The 15,929-nt window shown below is 37.6% G+C and overlaps 1 long non-coding RNA gene across 2 annotated transcripts in view; it reads left to right on the forward strand.

Annotated features, from left to right (window-relative positions):
• LOC132675987 (uncharacterized) overlaps window positions 1-10,826 on the forward strand; it is a 28,898-nt gene extending 18,072 nt beyond the window's left edge. Inside the window, exons 1-3 of one of the 2 annotated variants that reach the window (XR_009608918.3) lie at window positions 6,826-7,112; window positions 8,402-8,685; window positions 9,559-10,826. This is a non-coding gene — a long non-coding RNA (uncharacterized LOC132675987). Of the gene's footprint in view, window positions 1-6,825; window positions 7,113-8,401; window positions 8,686-9,558 lie in introns of those variants that run through there. The other variant, XR_013554893.2, reaches the window with a different exon arrangement.
• Window positions 10,827-15,929: the final 5,103 nt, after the last annotated feature.

Here is a 15,929-nt window from a genome sequence, read left to right on the forward strand (position 1 = left end):
GATGGAACACTAAGAATTTACTCAAACATATTCCTTGGAACTATTTCATCATAAAAACCAAAATATGATTAAATTAATACTGCTGATTCAATGAGCTCATTTGACAACCGTTGCAAGGTGCAATTTGAGGAGTTTTATGGGCCAATGTTAGGGTTAGGCATATACTTTCTACCCCCAAGCCCCTGTATTGTATTATTCAGAAAATATAGTGGAGTCAATGGATAGGTCCTTGAAAAAAAATAGAAAAAAGAAAAAGAAGAAATGCCTTCTATTTCCTAATGCTTATTAATTCAAAATTTATTTACATTTTTCAGTGGATGGATCATGTAGTTTAATACATAAGGTGGGATATAAATAGTGGCAACACCAAAGACAGGCTCAGGGGACCATCCTGCAGGGCCCTTCCCCTCGCCCCAGCTACCTCCACAAATTTAATAATGTTTTTTTCCATCTAGACCATTGCCATTTTCTCAATCATGTGAAAATCATCTCTCTTGAAAACATTTCTATTTTCATTGATCTGTGATTTATTTTATTTTATTTTTTTTGAAGTTTTTATTTTTTTTTAATTTTTTTTATTTTTATTTTTTTTCAATATATGAAATTTATTGTCAAATTGGTTTCCATACAACACCCAGTGCTCATCCCAAAAGGTGCCCTCCTCAATACCCATCACCCACCCTCCCCTCCCTCCCACCCCCCATCAACCCTCATTTTGTTCTCAGTTTTTTAAGAGTCTCTTATGCTTTGGCTCTCTCCCACTCTAACCTCTTTTTTCTTTTTTCCATCCCCTCCCCCATGGGTTTCTGTTAAGTTTCTCAGGATCCACATAAGAGTGAAAACATATGGTATCTGTCTTTCTCTGTATGGCTTATTTCACTTAGCATAACACTCTCCAGTCCCATCCACATTGCTACAAAAGGCCATATTTCATCCTTTCTCATTGCCAAGTAGTACTCCATTGTGTATATAAACCACAATGTCTTTATCCATTCATCAGTTGATGGACATTTAGGCTCTTTCCATAATTTGGCTATTGTTGAGAGTGCTGCTATAAACATTGGGGTACAAGTGCCCCTATGCATCAGTACGATCTGTGATTTATAATTTAAGTAAAAACAAATAAGACAAGTCCCTTAACTTTCTTCACCGCCACTTCCTGCTGCCCCTCAATTCCTCCATGTGAATATGCAGACCCCAGACAAAGAGACAAAGATGATTTTCTGGAGAGCAGAAAGACTCAAATTAAATGGCAATATAGCATATGCTCTATGAATGGTTTGGATGAAGTCATTAAAGCAGCTCTTATTCTACCATCTTTATGTAAGTATGTTTTACAGAAAATCTATACTGGAAAATAAAGAAATAATGGGGATTGTCTGTGGATTAAAAATTATTGAATTGGCTTGAACTTACTTTTTTGTTATTTTTTTAATATTTGTTTATTTTTGAGAGAGTCAGAGACAGAGTGTGAGCAGGGGAGGGGCAGAGAGAGAGGGAGACACAGAATCCAAAGCAGGCTCCAGGCTCTGAGCTGTCAGCACAGAGCCCAACATGGGGCTTGAACCCATGAGCCATGAGATCATAACCTGAGCTGAAATCAGATGCTCAATCAACTGAGTCACCCAGGTATCCCAAGCTTCCTTTTTGAGGGTTTCCATCTACCACCTACTTCTACTTACCTACATCCCACACAATATGGACAGGAAAAAAAGCAGAGTGCATTTTATAATTTCAGAGGATGGAAGACAGCAGCAATTAATTAATGAAGACTGAAGAAATACTTATTATAATGTTTCAAATGTTCTTTTGTACTTATTTGACAAAAATCCCAAGATTCATCAGTTTCTGGAAACTCAACGCAAGGTAAGAGCTGCAGCTGACTTTGAATCTGACATATGTGTGAAGTAAGAACGCAATCGACATTGAAATGCCAGTCTGTGATTTCCCTTGAGGTATTGCTTTAGTTTCTGTTCCATCAAAAGCACACCAGCTGTAACTATGTGTTAAATATTTATTTTGGAGATGGATAGAAAGAAAATTAGACACAGCCTCCACTTTCAAAGATTTTAATCTGGTAAGGGTGACAGACTGAAGGGAGTACACAAATCAGATTTAGGGAGTGAACAAGATAGTGGTTGTGGGGAAAATGTTGAAGGTGAGCTGCAAAAGGAATTTTGAAGCCCTGTGGTTCTGAGAACAGAAATGCTGTTGTTGGGATGTCTTTTAATTCCCATCTAGGTTGATAGGTAGAATTTTTTAATACATTCCACCCGAATGTGGAATCTGATAACACTCATTAGTTTGCCCATGGTATCTAGTAGTTTTATGACATCTACACCCTTAAACCTTGGAATGGTGTGTCCCTCATGGTGGAGGGGAGGCAAAGCACATAAATAATTTCAGGGACTTGTTTCTAAAGTCCTTAGGCAATCATCCAACCTCTGTGTGTCTCAGTTTCTCAATCTGTAAAGCAGTAATGCAATATCTATTCCACAAAATAGTTGTGAGAATTAAATGAGATAATCATATAAAGTATCTAGCACAGATCCTAGAGCAAATGTTCAATAAAAAGCAGTCATTATTTTATTCTTTCTTTCTTTTTTCTGTGAGACTGGCTTTCCTTCACTGTGACTGATGAGACACTAACCAAGCTGGGGGATCAAACAAGGGACGTTTCACCAAGATAGGTGCAGGACATAAAGGGGGACAGATGAGTTACATGCCCAGGCATAAAATATGAAACAGTAAAAATATCTGGGAACTTCACAGGAAGTTATCTGTGGGAATGTCTGGAAGACTTCTATAAAAACAACCTATAAAGATGTTGCTTTAGCTGCGAATATTTTGTGGATTTAACATAATAAAATTAATATTATTAATTTCAGTATCAAGGGCAAATGCACATATATGGAGAACCTATTATGTGCCAGGCATTGTGCTTAGCTTACCTTGCATATATCACCTCATTTAATTTTCTTACCAATATAAAATAATACAGTCCATTATGCCTCATTTGAAATTTTAAAATAAAAAATTTATGAAAATTAGAATATTGAAATAATTGCTTGAGCAACAAAATCTGACCTGAACTGACATGAGATTATTTTTAGTCTTTATTTATCTCACTTAAAATAAATATTCATGCAGTTTGCTATAGAAACCTTAATGTTTGGTCATGGGGTGTTTCTCAGACCCCACTAGTGTAATGTTCCATATTGTCATTATAAAATAGTCTCCAAATTTCAAAATTCACCTGGACTCTAGGATTTTAGATAAGTTAGGGTAGACTTTTTAAAAAAAGGTAACATTTATTGAGAGCTTGCATATGCCACGTTTGGGTCGAAGTCTCTACTGATCTTAATTCATTCATCCTCATAATAATCCTGGGACAATAATTTTGGAGGAAAGAGAAACACATGAGGTGATCTCTACCTTCATCTAGACTTTCTGCCTAGAAGTACTTTCCAGTGAAGTACAGGAAGGGGAAGCCAAACAAAACTTGGGTATGTCAATGAATTGAGGGGACCGAAATCATTACTTGGGGAAGGCAAGGCAACTAGAATTTGTGAGGCAGACTGCCTACGAAGAGGGAGCTATGCAGAAGTGCTCCAAGTATCTTCAAAGTAGCCCCATCAAATCTTTGGCTGAATATCAATCTACAAAGATCACTGGACATGAGCAATTTCAGGGGAAGGACAATTACCAGGGAGCTGTAAGCTGAACAATTCCTGGAGCTCATAAAGGTCTGAGAATCATTCAAGCTCCCATCAGCCAAAGTGAAGAGCCCTTCATGAATATATGATGCATTTAGTGGAGAGCCCAGAAAAGCCTCACCTTAAAAGTGGGGCTCAATGAGCATTAAAGGTAATCTAAATTCACCCCCAAACTATAACAAAATGCAACACTCAAGAACATAAATACATGATGTTCAGCATTCAACTAAAATCACTGTTTATGGGAAGAAGCAGAAAAATGTGACCCATAACTTAGAGAAAAGTCAGTCAATAAAACAGACCCCAAATTAAAAAGGTAGTCAAATTAATTAACAGACAGCAATATACATATTGCACAGTGATAGAAAGTATCCAGAATGAAGCACAGATTAAAAAAGGCTGAAAAAAATTAGTCTTTAGTGATCCAGGAGATAATAACAAATGCAATTGGGATTCCAGAGAAAGGAAGGAAGATAAAAAATGCTTGATGAAATAATGGCCAAACTTTTTAAAATTTGATTTGAAAAGTTATAAACTCTCAGAACCAAATGACAAAATGAAGCCCAAGTAAAACAAATATAAATCAAGCCTCTCCAAGACTTATTTTAATCAAATTGCTGGAAAGGTGTTAAAGAGGGAATCTTAAAAGCATCAAGAAAACAAACACACATTGCATACAGAGAAACAAAGATAAAAATAACAGCAGACATTTTGTCAGAAATTTATGCAAACCAAAGACAATGGACTTATTTCTTTAAAATGCTAACAGAAAAAGATGTCAACTCAAAATTCTATATTCAAATCTTTCATAAATAAGAATAAGGAGAAATTGACACATTTATTTTATAATTTATAGAGAAATTCAAAGAGCAAGTGATTAAAAAAAATAAATTTGGGAGGATTTATGCAATATGATTTCAAGATAATAAAGTATAGTACCGGGGCACCTGGATGGCTCAGTCAGTCGGGTTTCTGACTTTTAATTTAGCCTTAGGTCATGATCCCAAGGTGGCGGGATTGAGCCCTACATTGGGCTCTGGGCTGAGCATGGAGCCTACCTAAGATTCTCTCTCTCTCTCTCTCTCTCTCTCTCTCTCTCTCTCTCTCCCTCTGAGACCTCCCCCTCTTGTGCCCTCTCACTCTCTAAAAAAAAAAAAAAAAGTTATACTACCAAGGGAGTATAGTAACAGCAGAGACTAGACATACATAGATTAATGGAACAGAAATGACAATCCATAAATAGACCAACAATTATATAATCAATTCATTTTCTTTTTTTTTTTTTTAATTTTCTTTTTTTCAACGTTTTTTATTTATTTTTGGGACAGAGAGAGACAGAGCATGAATGGGGGAGGGGCAGAGAGAGAGGGAGACACAGAATCGGAAGCAGGCTCCAGGCTCCCAGCCTTCAGCCCAGAGCCTGACGCGGGGCTCGAACTCACAGACCGCGAGATCGTGACCTGGCTGAAGTCGGACGCTTAACATACTGCGCCACCCAGGCGCCCCATAATCAATTCATTTTCAACGAAGGTGTCAAAATTCAGTGGAAAGGATTGTATTTTCAGTAAACTGTGCTAGAATAACTGGATATATGTACATACAAAAAGGGGATCTCTGCCTCAGGCAGAGGTTTCTTAGATAAGACATAATCATAAACCATAAATGAAAATTTTGTTAACTTTACTTCACCAAAATCAAAACTTTTACCTGTCAAAAAACACTATTAAAAATGAAAAGCAAGCCACAAAATGGGAGAAAATATTTCCACAACATACATCTGTGTACCCACACACATAACTACAAAATATACAGAGAAGGTGTATAACACAATGATAAGAAAAGGGCAACATTTCAATTAAGAAATGAGCAAAAGAAAAAGAAGACACTTTGTGGCTAACAAGTTCATGGAAAGATACTCAACATCATCAATCGTTAGGAAAATGCAAACTAAAATCACCATAAAATACCACTATACATCCATTAAAATGGCTTATATTGAAAAGGCTGACAAACCCAATCGTTGACTAGGATGTCAAGAAAACTAGAACCCTCATGTATTTCTGGTAGGAATGTAAAACGCCCAATCACTTTGTGTAACAGTATGGCAGTTTCTTAAAAAGTTAAACATACACTTACCATAGGATCCACTTTGTCTGAAGGAACAATAGTAATGTCTCTTGGTGGTGTTTTTTTTTTTTTTTTTTTTTTTTTTGTTTTGTTTTTTTTTAACATGCAGACGTAAATTGTATGAAAAATTTAGCACAAAGAATGAGACAGGGAAATGGAAAATTCATGTATGTGAATTAGCATAATGCTATTTGAAGGAGCCGGTGATAATTTAAAAATTACTGCTCCTAAGGACCTGAGGGAAGAGGAAAGTATCCAAAAGTTTTTCCTTTCTGGCTCCAAAAATAGTTTCGTTTCTTGGATGAGAAAGCTTTTCATATGCTGGGGCCTCAGACTCCTTCATACACTTCTGCACCTCGGCAGCAAGCCCAAGCTGGGCAGGAGTTACCATCATCTTCCTCTTTCTAATGGCCTTCGAGGCTGGATGGTGTGGACTGTTTGCTGACCCCCCCCCCACCCCCCCACCCCCCACCTCCACTTTCCTAGAGCATGGCAGGGGGGGTGGGTATATAGATCTCTAGCTTCTTCCTCCTGTTCTCCTAAGGAGAGATTTCGTTACTCCCGGGCCCTTGTCCCTAGCTGCATCTCAGGGGGCTCACGGATAGACGGACAAGGCTTAAGAGGGGGAAGCCTGGCAGGGAGACAAGTGGATCCTAGAAGAGTTCTTCCCTGTGCTGTCGCCCACTGGGAGCCGGGATTGGGTTTGCAACAGTACAGTAAATTTCGCATCTAGGGCACTGGCCTCCACTAAACAGGTGTGTGCACACATATAGAGGGTTCTAGTTTCTGGCATGAAGGCGTCTGCCCAAGCTTTCTCTCTACCGCCCATCAAAGGGGAGCAGAGGTGAGGGCTTGTAGGGATGGGGCCTAGCGCCGGCCTGGTCCCACGGGCCTTGACTCCCCCACACTGGCGCAGGCCCGTTCTGACTGCGCATGCGCAAATCCAAAGGCTCCCGGCAGCCTCCAGGGGAGACTGGTGGGATGCAGGTGCCCATGCGCGAGTGCCAAGCAACAAGATCTCAGTGACAGAGAGGCAAGTGTTTCTAGCTGGTATCAGAAATTAAGGGGCTGTTGGAGGGGAACACTCTGAACCGGAGCCTGCTGAAAATACCCGGCGCTGTCTGCTTTTAGGGCTGCCGGCTCCTGACTCAGGCCACTGTTGTTAGTCTCCCCTGGCTCCCTCCAAACACCACCTGCCCCTGGGCTTCTGAGCTCACACAAACCACTGTCCCTGCCGCCCTCACCTGCTCAGTGCCTCCGGTGGCCAAGGTAGGTCTGGCATCCTAGCCTCGCCACCCCCTGGGTGGGTGGAATCAGACATGTCTTTGGAGTGTCACAGTGAGAGAGTTTTAATAAAAAATGGGTGATGGAATGTTTCGGGGAAGGTGGGTAAGGGTACGATGCTGGAGATTTGTTTTTTGCAGAAGGCATTTTAAAAAAGTTCAGGCTGTAATGAGATAAAACATTTTACCTTAGCAAATCCATCACGTTAAAAAAAATGTTAACGGTGTTTAGGAAAATAGAAGGGAAAACTGAATTTCTGGCAGAACACCAGTTGGTTATTACTGCTAAACTTCATCAAACAACTGTGCATTCTACTTAAGACTTCATTTTGGTGCCCTCAAATACAATCACAACTGCAGGGGGTAGGCTGCAGCTGTAAGACGACTGTCCCTAATGCTCCCTCATTCATTCAGGAATTTGATCTGTTTCAGAATTTTCCCTTTTGTCATTTGAAGTCACTCATGAAGTGGAAATGGGGGGATGAGGAAGGTGGGAAGGTCAGATTGGTGTGGGTAAACACAAAGAAAATTCGTAGAGACAGGAACAGCAACATCAACAAAAAAACCTGGTCCCGGAGTTTATTCAAAAGAGCAGCAATCAGAGGAGTTTCAGGAATTGAAATATACTTGAGTTAGGTGGAGGAGTGGGGAGTGGTTGAAGGGACAGGCTCACTCTCAGCAACGAGGAGGGTCATAGAAAGAGCAGAAGTCGTGCCTGGCAGAGTCAGTGAGAAAAAGACCTGGGTCATGAGAAGCGTATGGTTTTGGTTTAGCTCTTTATTACCTGCCACCATGTTGACACGGAGAACAGAGAAGGAGAAATAGCACTAAGGCAAAGAGTGAAATTTAGGAGTAGTTGTAAACTAGGTAAGATGAGGGGGATATTTTAAACAATGAATATGACTGAAATAGGGCTTATTTATATTAACTCTTGCTTGGCCCATAAATAAATAAGCTATTTATAAATAAACTATTATTTCCTGTCTTGCTTTCCATTTTTAGCTTCTAGAAATCTTATCAACAAATAAATAGGGCTATGTTCTTCCTATTGCTTTAGTGATAGATATAGCTTCATGTTTATCCTTTTCTCCCTTCCACTGGGCTTAAAGTCCTAGAACTAGATAGAAGAGAAATAGTTTCAGAAATAAACACAAAATAAGAGAATATGTCTTGACGTGTGGTTACCAGTGTAGATATTTGTGATTATTATTTTTTCTGTCACATGTTGATATTTGGAATCATAAAAATAATACAATTTTGTATTCTATATTCCAGAATTCCACATGAATGGTTTACGATGTTGGTGAAATGTTCTCTATGATACCACAAAATGTCTTCTTAAAACCAACCAAATAATGTTGATCAGTGAATTTCCTTCTTCAATGACCTCTGTGGACAGAAGAGTTTGAGGCACATGAACAAGGAATGCACAAGATTATTGGGATCTGGAAGGTACTTTGTGAACACATGAGGCTGCGCACCTGTACTCTATGATGGTAGTTGACATTGGTGGTGGGAAGATTTCAACTTTTCTCTAATTTAAGAAGATTTAAATAAAGGTACGTGAAACATTGGTTAATAGTATAGACAACAAGTCTTAGAATGAGATCTTGGAAAATTTTGTACCCTGCATTTTGTTTTTGATTAAAAGTCACATAGACTAAAAGTCACATTTATCTGAAGGGTGTATTATTATTGAACAATTTGAATTTGCTGTGGTCAGGGTCTGTGCAAGTCTTCATGGGATCATGGACTACACAGGACTGGAAGGGCCTTTAAGAAATGTGCTAGGTATTAGACTGGAATTATACTGGAATTAAAAGAAAAAGATGTTAGCTGGGTGAGATAAGGGTCTGATCTTTATTGAGATCTCACCTTCCATTCCAAAAAGCCAAAGTGGCTGCAAGACACCCTGTGCTCACTTTGGCAGCACATATACAAAAAGCCAAAGTAGCAAAAGTAACTGAGTAAAGCACACATATAGGGAATGCCTTTGCCCTACTTTTCCCTCATTTTTAAAAAGACCAAAATGATCTTTTGGATTCCAGGCTCTTGATACTTGATATAAATGTACATAAACCAACATTTTATCTGTTTGCAAAAGGTGATGACTATTAAATACCTTTTAGAGAGAAAGGATAAAAGTCAGAAGCTTGGCTGTGTCTTTAGCTGCTTTACCAATACTTAGTCTTTCCTATACAGGAAAAATCTAGGGCGATGTACTAAATCAAAGTAAATAATTGATTGCTTTAGCTAAGGGTAACTTGACAGTTTAGAGAGTTTGACTTATATGGTTATTGTTTGTATAAATGATGTGTTTTATGAACCATAATGATACGTGATAAAATTTCATAAACATCTATAGAAGTATTCAAATCACCTTAGATTAGATAGTGGACTTTTAATTAAAATTTCCCCACATTTTCTTGTAGACTTCCTGGTTGATATCTTGGAATCCTGGCAGCTTCTGAGCAACAGTTTTCCCAAGACTCTGAGGCAGTAGTTACATCTTTTAAGAATCCAGTTAGTAATTTTATCCTGGATACATTTTATTCTGGAGACATTTCCATTTTAAACAGTTTATGCAATTATACACACACATACACACACGTGTATATACGAACACACATACGGCCATGTGTAAAAGACATTTTCCCTATAAACTCTTTTGATCTTATTCATAAACTAAGACTGAGTACTATCGAGGAGCAGATAGTTGTCTAAAAATCTATTAAGGAAGAACTTTGGATTTAAGGGAAATATTATTCATTGAACCCTCAGACATTCTCAAGCTAGAATTTACCCTTAAGCATAAGGAATGGAGAAATTTATTACCACCAGTTTTTATCTTTACTTGTTTTTTTACTCTGTCCTATGTAAGAAAAACCAATTGAATTAATGTGGTGTTGGTGTTATTTTCATGTTCTAGTAAGCTTAATTTAAAAACATCACTTATGTTCCTCTTCTTTTATACTATGTTTCTGAGTTGCTCATGTACAATATATCTATGTTGTGATTTCTCAGTTTCTTCATGGAATGTGCTATTTTAGTTCTAGATATCTGATCATATTTAAATGACTTAGTCTTTTCTGGTCAAATAGTAACTTTTTCCCCCCCTTCAATATTCTGCAGGGGAATTAAGCAGATTCTCATAGGTAGAAATGTTTAAATGTGTCTTCAGAACACTCATGGGAAAAACAGAATAGCTCTGTCATGTTTTTAGCAGCAAAACACTTAAAAGAAATAGTTCTCCAACAAAATTTGTTATGAAGCCCACTAGAGATAATCCCATCCTAAATTACTCGCTGCATAATACATTCTTATAAAAAAGAGCAAAACATGGCAGGAAGGTAAGATAAAGAACTATCTCTGAAACACATTAAGTCCTGATATATATTAACAACTATCAGTCAGTTTCTAACTTGCACTTTCAAATTATAAAAGGAAATTTGTTTGATATGCTTTCTATCTTATATTTGGAAAACTTAAAATAATGTTAGAATAGGTTAGATTTAGAATAGGTTTTTGTTTCCTAGTTTGAAGAAATACAGTAAAATCTTGGGTTTGCGAGCATAATTCATGCTTGTAATCCAAAGCACTTGTATATCAAAGCAAATTTCCCCATAAGAAATACTGGAAACTTAGATGATTTGTTCCACAACCCAAAAATATTCATATAAAAATGATTACAATACTGTAATATAACACAAAATAATAAATAAAATACAAAATATAAAGAAAAATAAACAAATTAACCTCTATTGCCTTTGAAAACCTTTGTGGCTGCTGTGAGGGAGACAAGAGAGGGGGGTTATCGTGTAGGATGACTTTCACTACCACTAATGGAATCACTGCTGTTTATTGGCTCAACGGAATCTTTTTCTTTTTGTGCAACTTTTAACAAGGAACCTATACAAAGACATTTGCTTTTTGCCTCATTTTGAGGGTTTCATGGAAATGTGACATTGCATTGATGATCACCCACAATCCCGCAGTGAGAGAAGGAGAGTGAGAGAGCAAGACTGAGAGCGAGAGAGAGAAGAAAAATCATTGGCTCAGTTGTGATCATGTGACACTTGGCATTACATACTACTCATATCACAAGACAGCACTCCTTTATCAAGTTAAAATTTATTAGAAATGTTTGCTTGTCTTGCAGAACACTCACAGCAAAAGTTACTTATAACCCGAGGTTTTACTGTAGTTAAAAAAAAAGTAAATGGTAATTGTGTGTCATGGCTACTCCTCACCATCTGGGTTTCAGAAATAGTGTTCTGCTCTTCCTCTTGGCTTACAAAACTAAGTTTCTGTACTTCTGCTGCTGGGTAGACACTAAGGGTGGACAGGGAGGGACAGAAAGAACAGAATACACAACTTCTCTTTTAATTTCAGTCCTCTATCATCCATCAACCACTGAATGACCAAGCCTTGTTTGTACCCACTTGCAGCACCCTGAAATGAAGCTGTAAGAGACACGCCCCCCAAACCCCTGGCAGTCACAAACTGATAACCTGTAGATCATTTTAGAGGGTTTTTTTTTATAACTTGAATTTCTTTTTGTTTTGTTTTGTTTGCTTATTTTAAAGTGAACTTTGTATTCAAGTACATGTTATTCTTGAATACAGAATGATACACAAATCAACATGTGCAGCTCAAGGAATTTCATAAAATGAATACGTTTGTGTAATCAGTATCCAGTAACTAATTGCCCACATTAGCAAATTGGGACATGACTACATAAATATCTAGATTCCTGATTTATTTTGGAAAATTGGAAAATCTTACCTTATTGGGGTCACATTTTCACTAACATTAGTCAGCCAAACTGAGAAGCAGCTAATCTTTTAAGTAGAGCATATGCTTCTACAGTCCCTACCACTCCCGAGTACCTGCTTGTGAAGGCAAGTGTTGGTTGCTGTTGACAAATACAAATAGTGAAAATTAGAATGACTGTAAAGTTGTGATCAAAATCTAACAAAACAAAAAAATATGAGAGGAATATAAGAGTCAATGGAATGTTCTTAAAGTGGCAAGTATTTTGATTGAGCTGAACAAAAAAGAATGCAGATTCTAATTGGCCCATAATTATATTAATTAGAACTGATCATATCATGGGGAAAGTTGGCTGGGGCTTGAGTGAAGGTTACACATTACAACCACTTGAGTTACTTGATGGACATTGGTTTACTGAAAGGTGTTAGGGCTAGGTTTTGCCAAATTCTATAGCTATTCTTAGATTGTGGTATGTGCCTTTAATTTTATAATTACATTTAGGCTGCTTCAGATCTATATTACTTTAATCCAGTATTCATGTTATATAGTCACAGTCAGAATCTCCCAGTTACTATCTATTTCCTGCAAATTAGTTAGCTTTCTTCAACAGCTGATGAGTGGGATACCTCTTATTGGTTGTAGTGTTGACTGACTACTCAGTGATAAGTCCCACACCCCTCCCCACTTTTCTTCTTTCTAATGCTGATCTTTGTTCAGGTGATTTAATCTCTTCCACATGGCCATATACTTTTCTGATCCAATTATGGTAATCTCATTCTTCTTGGCTATTTATATTTTAGTAATAAGTTTGATACCTTTCTGGTCAATGAGCGATGAAGTGGAATCTTCTGGGGGCTTAGAGAAAAACTTGTTCAACATTAAAAAGAGACACAAAAAGACAGTATTTTTACTGGATATTACCTTGCCTGATTAAGATATAAGGTAGTTAGCCTAAGGACAAGCTTACATATTGAATAATGCAATATAGAAAAATGGAAAGGATCCTTGATGATATTGTTGAGGCATTGAACTAAGCAACCCTGAAGCTGCCTCACTTCAAAATTTCTCCTATAAAATGATAAATTTCATAAGGCTTAGGCTAGTTAAGCCAGGATTTTCTGTTTGCTATAGCTGAGATACTCTAATTAATACACTAGAGGAAATACTTCATTGGTGAATGATTTACAATTAAACGATGTGTTAGATTATGTAAAAAGGTTTTTATCTCAGTCTGTCCCACAGAATAAATTACCCTAGAAAGGAGATAGAAAATTGGATGATGGTAGAAAGGTAAAATAGAGTCAGTAAGTCAAAAAGGATGTGGCAGTAGCCTAGACCAGAAGTCAAAATCTATTCTAACACATTCATTCAGATTAAAAATGTAATATACTATATATGTGCATATATATATATATATATATATATGTGTGTGTATATATATATATACACACGCACATACATATATATCTATATGTAATAAATGAAATTGTGTATATGAATATTTCCTCTAAATGGTTCAGATAGTTCATATAGTTTGTGTTTCTGATGAATCTTGAGTACTTTTTTGTTTCTCAAATTGTTAAACCTAAATCATTAATGTTGAGATTAGTCAACAAAGTCCTCTTATCTACCCATTTATTGAGCTTGGCTTCAATAAACTTTGAACACAAATTAAAGGTTTCTATGAACTAAGCTTCTTTTATGAAACTGATTTGTTTATCATCTTAGTATAAGCAGGAACAAAGGGCACTGGCTTAAATGAAAGGGGGGAGTCCCCTCTCTAGCCATCTTTCTTCCTATCACCCATTACCACAGCAGCTTGGCCCAGGGCCCAGCAGGGAGGCTGGGGCAAAGCTGTTCCTCCCAGAAGGGACCCTCTGTGGCTGTTCCTTCCAGTTGCTTGTAACTCACTAGCCTCTGAAATAAGGAAGGACAAGATGTGAGGACTTCCTGTCACTTTCCAAAGACTTCAGCCCACTTCAAGGGCAAAGAAGGAGGATATTGTGTATCAAACAGATATGAATCCTGACTGCATATTTAGAAATGCTCAGTATGGTTGGTTAGAATTTAGGAGCAAAAGAGTTTTTCGTTGTGATCAGTTTCCTATTCTTTGGAGGAAGGTATCTATCTGCCCACCTGTCTGTCTGTCTGTCTATCTACCTATAGCTTCCTAGCTGAGCCTCTTGGTGCTATATTCTATTCTGCCAGTGAAAAGGATATAGTACACCATCACATCATTTGACAGGAACTTTATACTACAAGTTAAAAATTATATAGGAGGAACAGAAATGTATTTTAGGGTAAGTTAGATAAGTAACATACCCTTCTCTCTAGGGTAAGGGAGATAAGTAACATAAAGTCACATATGTTAGAAAATATAAGTAAGTGTTTAGAGTCTTGGGGGGAGCATGAGAGGAGGGACAGAGTGTTGGCTAAGCAGTGATATGGCATTAGCCTAGACCAAGACTGCTGACTCTGATCTGCAGGCCAGATCCCACCTGCTGCCTGTTTTTGTATGACCCACAAGCTAAGGAAGGTTATAACATTTATATTTAATTTGTTTTTTAAGTTTGTTTGTTTGTTTGTTTTGAGAGGGAGAGAGTTCAAGCAGGGTAGGGGCAGAGAGAGAGAGCAAAAGCAAAAGAATCCCAACCAGGCTCCACAGATGAAGGGCTCAAACTCGTGAACCATGAGATCATGACCTGAGCCGAAATCAAGAGTCGGACACATAACTGACTGAGCCATTCCAGGTGCCCCAAGGTTTCAACATTTTTAAATGGTTGAAAAAAATTAAAAGGATATTTTGTGATACATGAAAATTGTATGAAATTGAAATTTCAGGTTCCATACAGAGTTTTAAGGCATAGAACCATGCCTGTTTATTTACATATTTTCTGTGGCTACTTTTGAGTTAGAAGGCAGAGTTGAACAGGTATAATAGCCCTGCAACAAAGGTTTAAATATTTACTGTCTGGCCTTTTACAGAAAGCTTGCAAGCCCCTGGCCTAGACCAGTGCTCATCAACTCTTAATATACATGTGAATCATTTGGGGATTTTGTGAAAATGTGTAGTTTCTGATTCAGTAGGTCAAGGGAGCCTACATGTCTGCATTAATGAGCTGAGGACCACACAGTAAGTAGCAAGTTTCTAGCACAGGATTAGCAAACTTATTTTTTAAAGAGCCAAATAATAAATAGTCAGAATCTGCAGCCTATCCAGTCTTTTTTACAACTGCTTACATCTTCTGGGCAAAGTAGACATAGGCAACATATAAAAGAACAGGAGAGACTGTGTTCAAATAGTCATTTGAACAGAAGCAGGCATTGGACTGGATTTGGCACACAGACTTACTTTGACATTCGCTGCTTTCAGGTATTAGTATTGGGTGTCCATTAAGAAATAGGCACAGTCCTACCCTCAAGTTGCTTACTAGTTCCATAACACATCCCAGTAATAATGATGACATATAGCAGTTAACTTTTATTGGGTAATTACTATATGCTAGGCTCTATGTTAAGCATATTCTCTTATATAATCATCACAACAAATCCTAGGAAGCAGATACTGTCATTATCTTTGCTTACAAATGAGAATACTGAGCTTCAGAGAAAAATAACTTACCCAAAGCTGCCACAGCAAATCAGTGATGGGCCTAGGATCAGACATAACTCATGATTAATGAATGACTGTTGGATTATTAGATGACTGGATTAAATGTGTACACTCATAGGAGTTGCACAAGCTGGAGAAAAGACTGTGTTTCCTTCATTGTGAGTCCTGGTGCTTGAAGTCATAAACAATAAAAGCTGTGACATCTGTTTAGAGGCAACATTAAATGTAGGTGTCAGAAACTGGATGTTGGGCTCAGGGAGTGTAGGGCTTTCTTTTTCATGATAGATTTCGCACCTTTACTGCATGTTCTTGAAGTTAAGGCTCATAGAGATCTCAGAAAGCACATTTTTCATAGTCCTGAAGTTTCCATGATCCAAAAATGAAATTGCTTTACTTTATAATGTGTTATTTTAGGCA

Source organism: Panthera onca, chromosome B1 (assembly GCF_046562875.1).
Source record: "Panthera onca isolate mPanOnc1 chromosome B1, mPanOnc1 haplotype 2, whole genome shotgun sequence".
Classification (NCBI taxonomy): Eukaryota; Metazoa; Chordata; class Mammalia; order Carnivora; family Felidae; genus Panthera; species Panthera onca.